The sequence below is a fragment of the Schistocerca gregaria genome, chromosome 5 (assembly GCF_023897955.1).
Source record: "Schistocerca gregaria isolate iqSchGreg1 chromosome 5, iqSchGreg1.2, whole genome shotgun sequence".
Lineage (NCBI taxonomy): Eukaryota > Metazoa > Arthropoda > Insecta > Orthoptera > Acrididae > Schistocerca > Schistocerca gregaria.
This window is the reverse complement of record NC_064924.1, coordinates 74,166,672-74,181,608: the sequence shown is the minus strand read 5'-3', so window position 1 is coordinate 74,181,608 and position 14,937 is coordinate 74,166,672. Positions and strand designations below refer to the sequence as shown.

Below are 14,937 nucleotides of genomic sequence, written 5' to 3'. Positions count from 1 at the left end.
CAGGACACCGCCACACCCCGCGCACTCCACCCGCCGCCCGGCCGCGCGCAATCCCTGCGACGGACAACAATAACAAGGTGCGTCTCCCGCGAGTGTCGGAGGCCGCACGAACCAAACGAATGACAGGAGGTGCAACGAGCAGCTGTGTTGTGCGTCTGACCCACGTGGCGGCGCGCAGCACTGCGCGTCGCCTTCGAGGTGGAAGGACGTGCTTTGCGTCAAATGTGCCACCGAAAATGGCGATTGCGTGTATTGGGAGGAGAGGCGAAGCCTTCTTGTGCCGTGCGGCTACAGTATAAGGACGCCAACGGCCATACCATGTTGAATGCACCGGTTCTCGTCCGATCACCGAAGTTAAGCAACATCGGGCCCGGTTAGTACTTGGATGGGTGACCGCCTGGGAACACCGGGTGCTGTTGGCTCCCTCTCTTCTTTTAAATTTTATGTCACTACACCTGCCAGCCCTCTTTTCATACAAACTGTCAGGTGCGACAAAGATGCTTCCACAAGCATTTTAAACTACTGTATTAAACGTAAGATGCGAAATTACAGTAACGAACTCAGTTTGTACAAGAATGCGCGGAGGAAGAGTGCTAGGAACTCGTTGAAAATAACGAAACACTGCGAATCGACAGATGTGCTCTTGAAATGCGTCAGAGCCTACTGTTTTGTAGGAGCGCTAAATTCCAAAAAGTAACTACATTAAAAAAAAACCTGTTCCCGTCCGACCACCGAAGATAAGCAACAGTGTTTATATTCGGATCGGCGACCGCCTGGGAACTCTGGCTGTCTTCATTTCTTGCTTTCTTGTCGCTACCCCTGACAGCCGTTTTTTCATGCTACCTTTCTCATGTGACAAAGATGCTTCCATACTGATTTTAAACTATCGTAAGGTACGATATTAAGGAACTCAGTTTGAAAAGAGTGCGCCAAGGAAGACTTCCAAAGAGTCTCTGGAAATAACAAAACAGTATGAAGTGACAGAAATGTTGTGAAATACGTCAGGGCATATTGTTTTGTAGCAGTGCACAACGGCAAATTTGTAAACAAAAATTTACCTTTCGTCGCTACAAGAGATGGATACTTTGTCGAAAAGCCTGTGTCTTGTGTGCATGTTTTCGCACCTTTCCGCGGCACGGCGCGGCACAGAGCTGCTCTGGTAGCTCCGAACGGCCGCACACGTCGCCTCGGACACGCCGGTTCGGCCCGCGCAAATCTCGCAGATGTTCCTCGTGCTTGTGCTGTCATATGGACCGCGACCCGAGCGGCAGCGAGCGGCAGTCGAGCAAAGTCGGGACAAGTCGGGACGGAAGGTGACAGCCGATTATGCACCGTATCGAATTACGCAAATATCTAGAAGCGCGACGCGTGTCAGGCAGGTGAGAACGCTTCTCTCGGTCCAGCAGGACACCGCCACACCCCGCGCACTCCACCCGCCGCCCGGCCGCGCGCAATCCCTGCGACGGACAACAATAACAAGGTGCGTCTCCCGCGAGTGTCGGAGGCCGCACGAACCAAACGAATGACAGGAGGTGCAACGAGCAGCTGTGTTGTGCGTCTGACCCACGTGGCGGCGCGCAGCACTGCGCGTCGCCTTCGAGGTGGAAGGACGTGCTTTGCGTCAAATGTGCCACCGAAAATGGCGATTGCGTGTATTGGGAGGAGAGGCGAAGCCTTCTTGTGCCGTGCGGCTACAGTATAAGGACGCCAACGGCCATACCATGTTGAATGCACCGGTTCTCGTCCGATCACCGAAGTTAAGCAACATCGGGCCCGGTTAGTACTTGGATGGGTGACCGCCTGGGAACACCGGGTGCTGTTGGCTCCCTCTCTTCTTTTAAATTTTATGTCACTACACCTGCCAGCCCTCTTTTCATACAAACTGTCAGGTGCGACAAAGATGCTTCCACAAGCATTTTAAACTACTGTATTAAACGTAAGATGCGAAATTACAGTAATGAACTCAGTTTGTACAAGAATGCGCGGAGGAAGAGTGCTAGGAACTCGTTGAAAATAACGAAACACTGCGAATCGACAGATGTGCTCTTGAAATGCGTCAGAGCCTACTGTTTTGTAGGAGCGCTAAATTCCAAAAAGTAACTACATTAAAAAAAAAACCTGTTCCCGTCCGACCACCGAAGATAAGCAACAGTGTTTATATTCGGATCGGCGACCGCCTGGGAACTCTGGCTGTCTTCATTTCTTGCTTTCTTGTCGCTACCCCTGACAGCCGTTTTTTCATGCTACCTTTCTCATGTGACAAAGATGCTTCCATACTGATTTTAAACTATCGTAAGGTACGATATTAAGGAACTCAGTTTGAAAAGAGTGCGCCAAGGAAGACTTCCAAAGAGTCTCTGGAAATAACAAAACAGTATGAAGTGACAGAAATGTTGTGAAATACGTCAGGGCATATTGTTTTGTAGCAGTGCACAACGGCAAATTTGTAAACAAAAATTTACCTTTCGTCGCTACAAGAGATGGATACTTTGTCGAAAAGCCTGTGTCTTGTGTGCATGTTTTCGCACCTTTCCGCGGCACGGCGCGGCACAGAGCTGCTCTGGTAGCTCCGAACGGCCGCACACGTCGCCTCGGACACGCCGGTTCGGCCCGCGCAAATCTCGCAGATGTTCCTCGTGCTTGTGCTGTCATATGGACCGCGACCCGAGCGGCAGCGAGCGGCAGTCGAGCAAAGTCGGGACAAGTCGGGACGGAAGGTGACAGCCGATTATGCACCGTATCGAATTACGCAAATATCTAGAAGCGCGACGCGTGTCAGGCAGGTGAGAACGCTTCTCTCGGTCCAGCAGGACACCGCCACACCCCGCGCACTCCACCCGCCGCCCGGCCGCGCGCAATCCCTGCGACGGACAACAATAACAAGGTGCGTCTCCCGCGAGTGTCGGAGGCCGCACGAACCAAACGAATGACAGGAGGTGCAACGAGCAGCTGTGTTGTGCGTCTGACCCACGTGGCGGCGCGCAGCACTGCGCGTCGCCTTCGAGGTGGAAGGACGTGCTTTGCGTCAAATGTGCCACCGAAAATGGCGATTGCGTGTATTGGGAGGAGAGGCGAAGCCTTCTTGTGCCGTGCGGCTACAGTATAAGGACGCCAACGGCCATACCATGTTGAATGCACCGGTTCTCGTCCGATCACCGAAGTTAAGCAACATCGGGCCCGGTTAGTACTTGGATGGGTGACCGCCTGGGAACACCGGGTGCTGTTGGCTCCCTCTCTTCTTTTAAATTTTATGTCACTACACCTGCCAGCCCTCTTTTCATACAAACTGTCAGGTGCGACAAAGATGCTTCCACAAGCATTTTAAACTACTGTATTAAACGTAAGATGCGAAATTACAGTAATGAACTCAGTTTGTACAAGAATGCGCGGAGGAAGAGTGCTAGGAACTCGTTGAAAATAACGAAACACTGCGAATCGACAGATGTGCTCTTGAAATGCGTCAGAGCCTACTGTTTTGTAGGAGCGCTAAATTCCAAAAAGTAACTACATTAAAAAAAAACCTGTTCCCGTCCGACCACCGAAGATAAGCAACAGTGTTTATATTCGGATCGGCGACCGCCTGGGAACTCTGGCTGTCTTCATTTCTTGCTTTCTTGTCGCTACCCCTGACAGCCGTTTTTTCATGCTACCTTTCTCATGTGACAAAGATGCTTCCATACTGATTTTAAACTATCGTAAGGTACGATATTAAGGAACTCAGTTTGAAAAGAGTGCGCCAAGGAAGACTTCCAAAGAGTCTCTGGAAATAACAAAACAGTATGAAGTGACAGAAATGTTGTGAAATACGTCAGGGCATATTGTTTTGTAGCAGTGCACAACGGCAAATTTGTAAACAAAAATTTACCTTTCGTCGCTACAAGAGATGGATACTTTGTCGAAAAGCCTGTGTCTTGTGTGCATGTTTTCGCACCTTTCCGCGGCACGGCGCGGCACAGAGCTGCTCTGGTAGCTCCGAACGGCCGCACACGTCGCCTCGGACACGCCGGTTCGGCCCGCGCAAATCTCGCAGATGTTCCTCGTGCTTGTGCTGTCATATGGACCGCGACCCGAGCGGCAGCGAGCGGCAGTCGAGCAAAGTCGGGACAAGTCGGGACGGAAGGTGACAGCCGATTATGCACCGTATCGAATTACGCAAATATCTAGAAGCGCGACGCGTGTCAGGCAGGTGAGAACGCTTCTCTCGGTCCAGCAGGACACCGCCACACCCCGCGCACTCCACCCGCCGCCCGGCCGCGCGCAATCCCTGCGACGGACAACAATAACAAGGTGCGTCTCCCGCGAGTGTCGGAGGCCGCACGAACCAAACGAATGACAGGAGGTGCAACGAGCAGCTGTGTTGTGCGTCTGACCCACGTGGCGGCGCGCAGCACTGCGCGTCGCCTTCGAGGTGGAAGGACGTGCTTAGCGTCAAATGTGCCACCGAAAATGGCGATTGCGTGTATTGGGAGGAGAGGCGAAGCCTTCTTGTGCCGTGCGGCTACAGTATAAGGACGCCAACGGCCACACCATGTTGAATGCACCGGTTCTCGTCCGATCACCGAAGTTAAGCAACATCGGGCCCGGTTAGTACTTGGATGGGTGACCGCCTGGGAACACCGGCTGCTGTTGGCCCCCTCTCTTCTTTTAAATTTTATGTCACTACACCTGCCAGCCCTCTTTTCATACAAACTGTCAGGTGCGACAAAGATGCTTCCACAAGCATTTTAAACTACTGTATTAAACGTAAGATGCGAAATTACAGTAATGAACTCAGTTTGTACAAGAATGCGCGGAGGAAGAGTGCTAGGAACTCGTTGAAAATAACGAAACACTGCGAATCGACAGATGTGCTCTTGAAATGCGTCAGAGCCTACTGTTTTGTAGGAGCGCTAAATTCCAAAATGTAACTATATTAAAAAAAACCTGTTCCCGTCCGACCACCGAAGATAAGCAACAGTGTTTATATTCGGATCGGCGACCGCCTGGGAACTCTGGCTGTCTTCATTTCTTGCTTTCTTGTCGCTACCCCTGACAGCCGTTTTTTCATGCTACCTTTCTCATGTGACAAAGATGCTTCCATACTGATTTTAAACTATCGTAAGGTACGATATTAAGGAACTCAGTTTGAAAAGAGTGCGCCAAGGAAGACTTCCAAAGAGTCTCTGGAAATAACAAAACAGTATGAAGTGACAGAAATGTTGTGAAATACGTCAGGGCATATTGTTTTGTAGCAGTGCACAACGGCAAATTTGTAAACAAAAATTTACCTTTCGTCGCTACAAGAGATGGATACTTTGTCGAAAAGCCTGTGTCTTGTGTGCATGTTTTCGCACCTTTCCGCGGCACGGCGCGGCACAGAGCTGCTCTGGTAGCTCCGAACGGCCGCACACGTCGCCTCGGACACGCCGGTTCGGCCCGCGCAAATCTCGCAGATGTTCCTCGTGCTTGTGCTGTCATATGGACCGCGACCCGAGCGGCAGCGAGCGGCAGTCGAGCAAAGTCGGGACAAGTCGGGACGGAAGGTGACAGCCGATTATGCACCGTATCGAATTACGCAAATATCTAGAAGCGCGACGCGTGTCAGGCAGGTGAGAACGCTTCTCTCGGTCCAGCAGGACACCGCCACACCCCGCGCACTCCACCCGCCGCCCGGCCGCGCGCAATCCCTGCGACGGACAACAATAACAAGGTGCGTCTCCCGCGAGTGTCGGAGGCCGCACGAACCAAACGAATGACAGGAGGTGCAACGAGCAGCTGTGTTGTGCGTCTGACCCACGTGGCGGCGCGCAGCACTGCGCGTCGCCTTCGAGGTGGAAGGACGTGCTTTGCGTCAAATGTGCCACCGAAAATGGCGATTGCGTGTATTGGGAGGAGAGGCGAAGCCTTCTTGTGCCGTGCGGCTACAGTATAAGGACGCCAACGGCCATACCATGTTGAATGCACCGGTTCTCGTCCGATCACCGAAGTTAAGCAACATCGGGCCCGGTTAGTACTTGGATGGGTGACCGCCTGGGAACACCGGGTGCTGTTGGCTCCCTCTCTTCTTTTAAATTTTATGTCACTACACCTGCCAGCCCTCTTTTCATACAAACTGTCAGGTGCGACAAAGATGCTTCCACAAGCATTTTAAACTACTGTATTAAACGTAAGATGCGAAATTACAGTAATGAACTCAGTTTGTACAAGAATGCGCGGAGGAAGAGTGCTAGGAACTCGTTGAAAATAACGAAACACTGCGAATCGACAGATGTGCTCTTGAAATGCGTCAGAGCCTACTGTTTTGTAGGAGCGCTAAATTCCAAAAAGTAACTACATTAAAAAAAAACCTGTTCCCGTCCGACCACCGAAGATAAGCAACAGTGTTTATATTCGGATCGGCGACCGCCTGGGAACTCTGGCTGTCTTCATTTCTTGCTTTCTTGTCGCTACCCCTGACAGCCGTTTTTTCATGCTACCTTTCTCATGTGACAAAGATGCTTCCATACTGATTTTAAACTATCGTAAGGTACGATATTAAGGAACTCAGTTTGAAAAGAGTGCGCCAAGGAAGACTTCCAAAGAGTCTCTGGAAATAACAAAACAGTATGAAGTGACAGAAATGTTGTGAAATACGTCAGGGCATATTGTTTTGTAGCAGTGCACAACGGCAAATTTGTAAACAAAAATTTACCTTTCGTCGCTACAAGAGATGGATACTTTGTCGAAAAGCCTGTGTCTTGTGTGCATGTTTTCGCACCTTTCCGCGGCACGGCGCGGCACAGAGCTGCTCTGGTAGCTCCGAACGGCCGCACACGTCGCCTCGGACACGCCGGTTCGGCCCGCGCAAATCTCGCAGATGTTCCTCGTGCTTGTGCTGTCATATGGACCGCGACCCGAGCGGCAGCGAGCGGCAGTCGAGCAAAGTCGGGACAAGTCGGGACGGAAGGTGACAGCCGATTATGCACCGTATCGAATTACGCAAATATCTAGAAGCGCGACGCGTGTCAGGCAGGTGAGAACGCTTCTCTCGGTCCAGCAGGACACCGCCACACCCCGCGCACTCCACCCGCCGCCCGGCCGCGCGCAATCCCTGCGACGGACAACAATAACAAGGTGCGTCTCCCGCGAGTGTCGGAGGCCGCACGAACCAAACGAATGACAGGAGGTGCAACGAGCAGCTGTGTTGTGCGTCTGACCCAAGTGGCGGCGCGCAGCACTGCGCGTCGCCTTCGAGGTGGAAGGACGTGCTTTGCGTCAAATGTGCCACCGAAAATGGCGATTGCGTGTATTGGGAGGAGAGGCGAAGCCTTCTTGTGCCGTGCGGCTACAGTATAAGGACGCCAACGGCCATACCATGTTGAATGCACCGGTTCTCGTCCGATCACCGAAGTTAAGCAACATCGGGCCCGGTTAGTACTTGGATGGGTGACCGCCTGGGAACACCGGGTGCTGTTGGCTCCCTCTCTTCTTTTAAATTTTATGTCACTACACCTGCCAGCCCTCTTTTCATACAAACTGTCAGGTGCGACAAAGATGCTTCCACAAGCATTTTAAACTACTGTATTAAACGTAAGATGCGAAATTACAGTAATGAACTCAGTTTGTACAAGAATGCGCGGAGGAAGAGTGCTAGGAACTCGTTGAAAATAACGAAACACTGCGAATCGACAGATGTGCTCTTGAAATGCGTCAGAGCCTACTGTTTTGTAGGAGCGCTAAATTCCAAAAAGTAACTACATTAAAAAAAAACCTGTTCCCGTCCGACCACCGAAGATAAGCAACAGTGTTTATATTCGGATCGGCGACCGCCTGGGAACTCTGGCTGTCTTCATTTCTTGCTTTCTTGTCGCTACCCCTGACAGCCGTTTTTTCATGCTACCTTTCTCATGTGACAAAGATGCTTCCATACTGATTTTAAACTATCGTAAGGTACGATATTAAGGAACTCAGTTTGAAAAGAGTGCGCCAAGGAAGACTTCCAAAGAGTCTCTGGAAATAACAAAACAGTATGAAGTGACAGAAATGTTGTGAAATACGTCAGGGCATATTGTTTTGTAGCAGTGCACAACGGCAAATTTGTAAACAAAAATTTACCTTTCGTCGCTACAAGAGATGGATACTTTGTCGAAAAGCCTGTGTCTTGTGTGCATGTTTTCGCACCTTTCCGCGGCACGGCGCGGCACAGAGCTGCTCTGGTAGCTCCGAACGGCCGCACACGTCGCCTCGGACACGCCGGTTCGGCCCGCGCAAATCTCGCAGATGTTCCTCGTGCTTGTGCTGTCATATGGACCGCGACCCGAGCGGCAGCGAGCGGCAGTCGAGCAAAGTCGGGACAAGTCGGGACGGAAGGTGACAGCCGATTATGCACCGTATCGAATTACGCAAATATCTAGAAGCGCGACGCGTGTCAGGCAGGTGAGAACGCTTCTCTCGGTCCAGCAGGACACCGCCACACCCCGCGCACTCCACCCGCCGCCCGGCCGCGCGCAATCCCTGCGACGGACAACAATAACAAGGTGCGTCTCCCGCGAGTGTCGGAGGCCGCACGAACCAAACGAATGACAGGAGGTGCAACGAGCAGCTGTGTTGTGCGTCTGACCCACGTGGCGGCGCGCAGCACTGCGCGTCGCCTTCGAGGTGGAAGGACGTGCTTTGCGTCAAATGTGCCACCGAAAATGGCGATTGCGTGTATTGGGAGGAGAGGCGAAGCCTTCTTGTGCCGTGCGGCTACAGTATAAGGACGCCAACGGCCATACCATGTTGAATGCACCGGTTCTCGTCCGATCACCGAAGTTAAGCAACATCGGGTCCGGTTAGTACTTGGATGGGTGACCGCCTGGGAACACCGGGTGCTGTTGGCTCCCTCTCTTCTTTTAAATTTTATGTCACTACACCTGCCAGCCCTCTTTTCATACAAACTGTCAGGTGCGACAAAGATGCTTCCACAAGCATTTTAAACTACTGTATTAAACGTAAGATGCGAAATTACAGTAATGAACTCAGTTTGTACAAGAATGCGCGGAGGAAGAGTGCTAGGAACTCGTTGAAAATAACGAAACACTGCGAATCGACAGATGTGCTCTTGAAATGCGTCAGAGCCTACTGTTTTGTAGGAGCGCTAAATTCCAAAAAGTAACTACATTAAAAAAAAAACCTGTTCCCGTCCGACCACCGAAGATAAGCAACAGTGTTTATATTCGGATCGGCGACCGCCTGGGAACTCTGGCTGTCTTCATTTCTTGCTTTCTTGTCGCTACCCCTGACAGCCGTTTTTTCATGCTACCTTTCTCATGTGACAAAGATGCTTCCATACTGATTTTAAACTATCGTAAGGTACGATATTAAGGAACTCAGTTTGAAAAGAGTGCGCCAAGGAAGACTTCCAAAGAGTCTCTGGAAATAACAAAACAGTATGAAGTGACAGAAATGTTGTGAAATACGTCAGGGCATATTGTTTTGTAGCAGTGCACAACGGCAAATTTGTAAACAAAAATTTACCTTTCGTCGCTACAAGAGATGGATACTTTGTCGAAAAGCCTGTGTCTTGTGTGCATGTTTTCGCACCTTTCCGCGGCACGGCGCGGCACAGAGCTGCTCTGGTAGCTCCGAACGGCCGCACACGTCGCCTCGGACACGCCGGTTCGGCCCGCGCAAATCTCGCAGATGTTCCTCGTGCTTGTGCTGTCATATGGACCGCGACCCGAGCGGCAGCGAGCGGCAGTCGAGCAAAGTCGGGACAAGTCGGGACGGAAGGTGACAGCCGATTATGCACCGTATCGAATTACGCAAATATCTAGAAGCGCGACGCGTGTCAGGCAGGTGAGAACGCTTCTCTCGGTCCAGCAGGACACCGCCACACCCCGCGCACTCCACCCGCCGCCCGGCCGCGCGCAATCCCTGCGACGGACAACAATAACAAGGTGCGTCTCCCGCGAGTGTCGGAGGCCGCACGAACCAAACGAATGACAGGAGGTGCAACGAGCAGCTGTGTTGTGCGTCTGACCCACGTGGCGGCGCGCAGCACTGCGCGTCGCCTTCGAGGTGGAAGGACGTGCTTTGCGTCAAATGTGCCACCGAAAATGGCGATTGCGTGTATTGGGAGGAGAGGCGAAGCCTTCTTGTGCCGTGCGGCTACAGTATAAGGACGCCAACGGCCATACCATGTTGAATGCACCGGTTCTCGTCCGATCACCGAAGTTAAGCAACATTGGGCCCGGTTAGTACTTGGATGGGTGACCGCCTGGGAACACCGGGTGCTGTTGGCTCCCTCTCTTCTTTTAAATTTTATGTCACTACACCTGCCAGCCCTCTTTGCATACAAACTGTCAGGTGCGACAAAGATGCTTCCACAAGCATTTTAAACTACTGTATTAAACGTAAGATGCGAAATTACAGTAATGAACTCAGTTTGTACAAGAATGCGCGGAGGAAGAGTGCTAGGAACTCGTTGAAAATAACGAAACACTGCGAATCGACAGATGTGCTCTTGAAATGCGTCAGAGCCTACTGTTTTGTAGGAGCGCTAAATTCCAAAAAGTAACTACATTAAAAAAAAACCTGTTCCCGTCCGACCACCGAAGATAAGCAACAGTGTTTATATTCGGATCGGCGACCGCCTGGGAACTCTGGCTGTCTTCATTTCTTGCTTTCTTGTCGCTACCCCTGACAGCCGTTTTTTCATGCTACCTTTCTCATGTGACAAAGATGCTTCCATACTGATTTTAAACTATCGTAAGGTACGATATTAAGGAACTCAGTTTGAAAAGAGTGCGCCAAGGAAGACTTCCAAAGAGTCTCTGGAAATAACAAAACAGTATGAAGTGACAGAAATGTTGTGAAATACGTCAGGGCATATTGTTTTGTAGCAGTGCACAACGGCAAATTTGTAAACAAAAATTTACCTTTCGTCGCTACAAGAGATGGATACTTTGTCGAAAAGCCTGTGTCTTGTGTGCATGTTTTCGCACCTTTCCGCGGCACGGCGCGGCACAGAGCTGCTCTGGTAGCTCCGAACGGCCGCACACGTCGCCTCGGACACGCCGGTTCGGCCCGCGCAAATCTCGCAGATGTTCCTCGTGCTTGTGCTGTCATATGGACCGCGACCCGAGCGGCAGCGAGCGGCAGTCGAGCAAAGTCGGGACAAGTCGGGACGGAAGGTGACAGCCGATTATGCACCGTATCGAATTACGCAAATATCTAGAAGCGCGACGCGTGTCAGGCAGGTGAGAACGCTTCTCTCGGTCCAGCAGGACACCGCCACACCCCGCGCACTCCACCCGCCGCCCGGCCGCGCGCAATCCCTGCGACGGACAACAATAACAAGGTGCGTCTCCCGCGAGTGTCGGAGGCCGCACGAACCAAACGAATGACAGGAGGTGCAACGAGCAGCTGTGTTGTGCGTCTGACCCAAGTGGCGGCGCGCAGCACTGCGCGTCGCCTTCGAGGTGGAAGGACGTGCTTTGCGTCAAATGTGCCACCGAAAATGGCGATTGCGTGTATTGGGAGGAGAGGCGAAGCCTTCTTGTGCCGTGCGGCTACAGTATAAGGACGCCAACGGCCATACCATGTTGAATGCACCGGTTCTCGTCCGATCACCGAAGTTAAGCAACATCGGGCCCGGTTAGTACTTGGATGGGTGACCGCCTGGGAACACCGGGTGCTGTTGGCTCCCTCTCTTCTTTTAAATTTTATGTCACTACACCTGCCAGCCCTCTTTTCATACAAACTGTCAGGTGCGACAAAGATGCTTCCACAAGCATTTTAAACTACTGTATTAAACGTAAGATGCGAAATTACAGTAATGAACTCAGTTTGTACAAGAATGCGCGGAGGAAGAGTGCTAGGAACTCGTTGAAAATAACGAAACACTGCGAATCGACAGATGTGCTCTTGAAATGCGTCAGAGCCTACTGTTTTGTAGGAGCGCTAAATTCCAAAAAGTAACTACATTAAAAAAAAACCTGTTCCCGTCCGACCACCGAAGATAAGCAACAGTGTTTATATTCGGATCGGCGACCGCCTGGGAACTCTGGCTGTCTTCATTTCTTGCTTTCTTGTCGCTACCCCTGACAGCCGTTTTTTCATGCTACCTTTCTCATGTGACAAAGATGCTTCCATACTGATTTTAAACTATCGTAAGGTACGATATTAAGGAACTCAGTTTGAAAAGAGTGCGCCAAGGAAGACTTCCAAAGAGTCTCTGGAAATAACAAAACAGTATGAAGTGACAGAAATGTTGTGAAATACGTCAGGGCATATTGTTTTGTAGCAGTGCACAACGGCAAATTTGTAAACAAAAATTTACCTTTCGTCGCTACAAGAGATGGATACTTTGTCGAAAAGCCTGTGTCTTGTGTGCATGTTTTCGCACCTTTCCGCGGCACGGCGCGGCACAGAGCTGCTCTGGTAGCTCCGAACGGCCGCACACGTCGCCTCGGACACGCCGGTTCGGCCCGCGCAAATCTCGCAGATGTTCCTCGTGCTTGTGCTGTCATATGGACCGCGACCCGAGCGGCAGCGAGCGGCAGTCGAGCAAAGTCGGGACAAGTCGGGACGGAAGGTGACAGCCGATTATGCACCGTATCGAATTACGCAAATATCTAGAAGCGCGACGCGTGTCAGGCAGGTGAGAACGCTTCTCTCGGTCCAGCAGGACACCGCCACACCCCGCGCACTCCACCCGCCGCCCGGCCGCGCGCAATCCCTGCGACGGACAACAATAACAAGGTGCGTCTCCCGCGAGTGTCGGAGGCCGCACGAACCAAACGAATGACAGGAGGTGCAACGAGCAGCTGTGTTGTGCGTCTGACCCACGTGGCGGCGCGCAGCACTGCGCGTCGCCTTCGAGGTGGAAGGACGTGCTTTGCGTCAAATGTGCCACCGAAAATGGCGATTGCGTGTATTGGGAGGAGAGGCGAAGCCTTCTTGTGCCGTGCGGCTACAGTATAAGGACGCCAACGGCCATACCATGTTGAATGCACCGGTTCTCGTCCGATCACCGAAGTTAAGCAACATTGGGCCCGGTTAGTACTTGGATGGGTGACCGCCTGGGAACACCGGGTGCTGTTGGCTCCCTCTCTTCTTTTAAATTTTATGTCACTACACCTGCCAGCCCTCTTTGCATACAAACTGTCAGGTGCGACAAAGATGCTTCCACAAGCATTTTAAACTACTGTATTAAACGTAAGATGCGAAATTACAGTAATGAACTCAGTTTGTACAAGAATGCGCGGAGGAAGAGTGCTAGGAACTCGTTGAAAATAACGAAACACTGCGAATCGACAGATGTGCTCTTGAAATGCGTCAGAGCCTACTGTTTTGTAGGAGCGCTAAATTCCAAAAAGTAACTACATTAAAAAAAAACCTGTTCCCGTCCGACCACCGAAGATAAGCAACAGTGTTTATATTCGGATCGGCGACCGCCTGGGAACTCTGGCTGTCTTCATTTCTTGCTTTCTTGTCGCTACCCCTGACAGCCGTTTTTTCATGCTACCTTTCTCATGTGACAAAGATGCTTCCATACTGATTTTAAACTATCGTAAGGTACGATATTAAGGAACTCAGTTTGAAAAGAGTGCGCCAAGGAAGACTTCCAAAGAGTCTCTGGAAATAACAAAACAGTATGAAGTGACAGAAATGTTGTGAAATACGTCAGGGCATATTGTTTTGTAGCAGTGCACAACGGCAAATTTGTAAACAAAAATTTACCTTTCGTCGCTACAAGAGATGGATACTTTGTCGAAAAGCCTGTGTCTTGTGTGCATGTTTTCGCACCTTTCCGCGGCACGGCGCGGCACAGAGCTGCTCTGGTAGCTCCGAACGGCCGCACACGTCGCCTCGGACACGCCGGTTCGGCCCGCGCAAATCTCGCAGATGTTCCTCGTGCTTGTGCTGTCATATGGACCGCGACCCGAGCGGCAGCGAGCGGCAGTCGAGCAAAGTCGGGACAAGTCGGGACGGAAGGTGACAGCCGATTATGCACCGTATCGAATTACGCAAATATCTAGAAGCGCGACGCGTGTCAGGCAGGTGAGAACGCTTCTCTCGGTCCAGCAGGACACCGCCACACCCCGCGCACTCCACCCGCCGCCCGGCCGCGCGCAATCCCTGCGACGGACAACAATAACAAGGTGCGTCTCCCGCGAGTGTCGGAGGCCGCACGAACCAAACGAATGACAGGAGGTGCAACGAGCAGCTGTGTTGTGCGTCTGACCCAAGTGGCGGCGCGCAGCACTGCGCGTCGCCTTCGAGGTGGAAGGACGTGCTTTGCGTCAAATGTGCCACCGAAAATGGCGATTGCGTGTATTGGGAGGAGAGGCGAAGCCTTCTTGTGCCGTGCGGCTACAGTATAAGGACGCCAACGGCCATACCATGTTGAATGCACCGGTTCTCGTCCGATCACCGAAGTTAAGCAACATCGGGCCCGGTTAGTACTTGGATGGGTGACCGCCTGGGAACACCGGGTGCTGTTGGCTCCCTCTCTTCTTTTAAATTTTATGTCACTACACCTGCCAGCCCTCTTTTCATACAAACTGTCAGGTGCGACAAAGATGCTTCCACAAGCATTTTAAACTACTGTATTAAACGTAAGATGCGAAATTACAGTAATGAACTCAGTTTGTACAAGAATGCGCGGAGGAAGAGTGCTAGGAACTCGTTGAAAATAACGAAACACTGCGAATCGACAGATGTGCTCTTGAAATGCGTCAGAGCCTACTGTTTTGTAGGAGCGCTAAATTCCAAAAAGTAACTACATTAAAAAAAAACCTGTTCCCGTCCGACCACCGAAGATAAGCAACAGTGTTTATATTCGGATCGGCGACCGCCTGGGAACTCTGGCTGTCTTCATTTCTTGCTTTCTTGTCGCTACCCCTGACAGCCGTTTTTTCATGCTACCTTTCTCATGTGACAAAGATGCTTCCATACTGATTTTAAACTATCGTAAGGTACGATATTAAG

General features: G+C 51.4%; 11 non-coding genes across 11 annotated transcripts; all 11 read left to right on the top strand.

Moving 5' to 3' along the window:
- Positions 1-303: 303 nt before the first annotated feature.
- On the top strand, positions 304-422 carry LOC126274289 (5S ribosomal RNA). Its single transcript, XR_007550115.1, has one exon. It is a non-coding gene; the product is annotated as a 5S ribosomal RNA (ribosomal RNA).
- A 1,284-nt stretch (positions 423-1,706) lies between these two features.
- LOC126274278 (5S ribosomal RNA) lies at positions 1,707-1,825 on the top strand. The gene has a single exon (XR_007550104.1). It is a non-coding gene; the product is annotated as a 5S ribosomal RNA (ribosomal RNA).
- A 1,285-nt stretch (positions 1,826-3,110) lies between these two features.
- Positions 3,111-3,229, top strand: LOC126274267 (5S ribosomal RNA). Its single transcript, XR_007550093.1, has one exon. It is a non-coding gene; the product is annotated as a 5S ribosomal RNA (ribosomal RNA).
- A 1,284-nt stretch (positions 3,230-4,513) lies between these two features.
- LOC126274241 (5S ribosomal RNA) lies at positions 4,514-4,632 on the top strand. The gene has a single exon (XR_007550067.1). It is a non-coding gene; the product is annotated as a 5S ribosomal RNA (ribosomal RNA).
- A 1,283-nt stretch (positions 4,633-5,915) lies between these two features.
- LOC126274256 (5S ribosomal RNA) lies at positions 5,916-6,034 on the top strand. Its single transcript, XR_007550082.1, has one exon. It is a non-coding gene; the product is annotated as a 5S ribosomal RNA (ribosomal RNA).
- A 1,284-nt stretch (positions 6,035-7,318) lies between these two features.
- LOC126274245 (5S ribosomal RNA) lies at positions 7,319-7,437 on the top strand. Its single transcript, XR_007550071.1, has one exon. It is a non-coding gene; the product is annotated as a 5S ribosomal RNA (ribosomal RNA).
- A 1,284-nt stretch (positions 7,438-8,721) lies between these two features.
- Positions 8,722-8,840, top strand: LOC126274035 (5S ribosomal RNA). Its single transcript, XR_007549865.1, has one exon. It is a non-coding gene; the product is annotated as a 5S ribosomal RNA (ribosomal RNA).
- A 1,285-nt stretch (positions 8,841-10,125) lies between these two features.
- Positions 10,126-10,244, top strand: LOC126273650 (5S ribosomal RNA). The gene has a single exon (XR_007549495.1). It is a non-coding gene; the product is annotated as a 5S ribosomal RNA (ribosomal RNA).
- Positions 10,245-11,528: 1,284 nt separating this feature from the next.
- Positions 11,529-11,647, top strand: LOC126274233 (5S ribosomal RNA). The gene has a single exon (XR_007550060.1). It is a non-coding gene; the product is annotated as a 5S ribosomal RNA (ribosomal RNA).
- A 1,284-nt stretch (positions 11,648-12,931) lies between these two features.
- On the top strand, positions 12,932-13,050 carry LOC126273533 (5S ribosomal RNA). Its single transcript, XR_007549382.1, has one exon. It is a non-coding gene; the product is annotated as a 5S ribosomal RNA (ribosomal RNA).
- Positions 13,051-14,334: 1,284 nt separating this feature from the next.
- LOC126274221 (5S ribosomal RNA) lies at positions 14,335-14,453 on the top strand. Its single transcript, XR_007550048.1, has one exon. It is a non-coding gene; the product is annotated as a 5S ribosomal RNA (ribosomal RNA).
- The last annotated feature ends 484 nt before the right edge of the window (positions 14,454-14,937 follow it).